The sequence below is a fragment of the Lynx rufus genome, unplaced genomic scaffold (genome assembly GCF_022079265.1).
Source record: "Lynx rufus isolate CCGP_SWC_20201006 ecotype Redwood Valley unplaced genomic scaffold, mLynRuf1.p SCAF_13, whole genome shotgun sequence".
Taxonomy (NCBI): Eukaryota; Metazoa; Chordata; class Mammalia; order Carnivora; family Felidae; genus Lynx; species Lynx rufus.
Genome location: NW_025814827.1, coordinates 33917111 through 33919889, shown reverse-complemented (window position 1 = coordinate 33919889; position 2779 = coordinate 33917111). Strand labels below are relative to the sequence as shown.

The 2779-nt window shown below is 44.8% G+C and overlaps 1 non-coding gene across 1 annotated transcript; it reads right to left on the bottom strand.

Moving 5' to 3' along the window:
• Window positions 1-502: 502 nt before the first annotated feature.
• Window positions 503-584, bottom strand: TRNAS-GCU (transfer RNA serine (anticodon GCU)). The gene has a single exon. It is a non-coding gene; the product is annotated as a tRNA-Ser (tRNA).
• Between the last annotated feature and the right edge of the window lie 2195 nt (window positions 585-2779).

The following is a 2779-nucleotide window of genomic DNA, read 5'->3' as shown; positions in this document are numbered from 1 at the left end:
TCAACATCTTTTTAATGTTTCCCAGTGTATACTTTTCTTGAGCACATGCAGCCTGCTGGGAGCTGGAAGAGAATCTTCAACACTGTGCCTCCAAGTGGCTTTTGCAGTGAAACCTGGTATTTCATAGCAAGGACAGGTATTAAAAACCTTGGGGTAAGAGTTTATAGCAATTAAACTCCCTCACTCAGAAGCTAGGTTAATTAAGACGGAGCAGACCAGCATTGGAATATATAGGGATGGCAATAACGGTAGAATTCTATGCACTGTTGCTTGTTTCATATAAAAAGAAACTAAATCAAGCACACATGTGTTCTGGAATGTTTCTTTCCCTGTCTTATTTATCTGTGAGGTTAGAGTGCTCCAAAAGACAGCTTTTGGCCAAACCTGACATTGGTGACGCCAGAATAAATTGACTAGTAAATCCGTAACTGGAATTATCAACTATTTTCACTTGCATAAATTTACGTCAGTCCGAGGCAAAAAAAAAAAAAAAAGCTGCATCCGACGAGGATGGGATTCGAACCCACGCGTGCAGAGCACAATGGATTAGCAGTCCATCGCCTTAACCACTCGGCCACCTCGTCCCAGAAGCCTAGTGCTTCCTGGTAGCTATAGGGAGTAATACTAGGGGGATATGACGCAATGTTATGGAAGCCGCCATTTTGTACGGAAACAAAGATCCGATATTGTTATAGCAAGTAATCAAAAGAAGATGGCTGCTCCCGTAATGTGAGGGATCTACAATGGGGAGGGACCAAGGAAAATTCGGTTGAAAACGAGATAACCTTGAAAGAAGTAAAAGTGATACACAGGCTGGGAAAGAAGTTTGCTTAAAGGAGTCGGGTACTGGGTTGTTCCGGAGCCTAAGGGGCGGAGCCGACGCGGAGAGCAGCTTTGCGCATGTGCAATAGCTAGGCGGTTAGATTTGAATACCTCACCGAGGCAGTCGGGGCGTTGTGAGGTGAAGTTGGTGGGTGGCTGCGGGCTCTTTCTGAGGAGCGCGCGGACCCCAAAAAAGTCTGAGGAGCATTTGTCAAGCAGTTGGACTGCGGTGGGTAAAGAGAATGATTCTTTCGTTCCGGGGTTCCGTGGCGGAGGCTTTAGGTTTTTTCTGGGCGCTCTGAAGGCCCGGCGGTCGGAGGTGGGGACGCTCCCTCCCTCTTCCTTCGCGGCCTCCGAAAGCGCTGGGCCGGGAGTAGAAGTTTCTGCCTGCTTGGGGGTCCTTTGCTCACCCGGGCTTGCACTTTGTGCTCCTTTCTCCTCCCTAGCACTTCTCCCTCCACACCTGGGCCGGTCGGGCCTGCTTGGATTGCGGGTCCGCGGCGCCCCGCCTTGCCATCTCTTCTGTCAGCGCTCCCGGACTCTTCCTCGCTCCCTGCGACTCCCGGCGGTTTGTATTTCCCACTCTGTGCTTTCGTAGCTATAAATGAAGTGACAGCGATGAGTGGTTTTAAGTGCTCGACTGGTCGTAGTTTATTTGTAGTGTCTGATCCGTGTGCTAGCAGCACTGAGCAGACATTCGGTTTCATGCGGTAACAAGAACATTAACAAATAAAGCCAGTATCAGTACGCCGCAGACGAGTTTTGGCAAATCTCCCTGTGTCATTTGTAGCTCGGAGTTAAACCCCCGTTTTCTTGCTGCTTATCTCAGTAATAGAGTTTAAGAAAAAATTTTCTCAAAACAGTATTGCCAATTGGATTTTTAGAGGTAAGGTTGTAGAGATACGACAGAGAAAACCAGAGCAGAGCTTTTCACTTCAGTTGAATTGGATCACTCGAATTCCTCAGATATTTATTGGGTTCCTTGTCTTGTGCTAGGGCCGGGAGCGAATGATGCAGAGTCCCTAATCTGGAGGAGTTTACACACAGTCCAGAAAGGGAAATGATTAATATACACAAATTTTTAGAATACAAGACAATGTAAAGGATGATAGGAAATTGCAAGGTGGTATGGGAGCACGGAAAGGGGAAAGCTTATTGGATGCTTTAGGCACTGGAGACTAAAGGAGGCTTTGTGGAGAAAGGGGCATATGAGGTGGAACTTATAGAGAAGGATGCTTTGCAGAGTTGAGTCAGCCTAAAATTTTGCTAATTAAAGGGTGGGTTCAAAGCAGTATAATTCTTTTTAACTGCGTGAATGAATGGCTGGAAATGTATACAAGATGACACAGATACAATGTTTGGAATGGTAGTATCAATGACGTGTTTGATGCTAAATAAGAGCATAGAACATGCTCTAGATATTGATAATGCTGTCCAATAAAGCTTTCAGTGATAATGGTAAGGTTTTAGATTTGTGCTGCCCAACATGGTTACCATTAGTCACAAATGACAACTGAATGCCTGAAATGTGGCCACTGTGAGTGAAGAACCGAATTTTCTATTTTATAGAAATTTAAATAGCTATTGTATTGGACAGCACAAGTCTAGAGCCTATATTAGTGGACACCATGGAATACCTTAACTCTAGGTATTGGTAGTGTAAATGCAGGAGTAGGCAAAGAGCCAGATAGAAAATATTTCACGTTTTGCAGTCTACGTGGTCACCTGGTCACCAGCATGGTCTCTGTTGCATGTTCTTTGTTTTTTGTTTTGTGTTCTTTTTCTTTTGTCTTCTACAACCCATTGAAAATGTAAGAAAAAACACTCATATAAGGGCTCCTTTGGCCCAGTAGCTGTAGTTTGCACACCTCTGGATTATTTAGACTAGTAATTACCAAACTTTTTTGGCTCAAGGTGCCCGAAGGTCAAAAAACAACAAACACACACAAAAACCAAA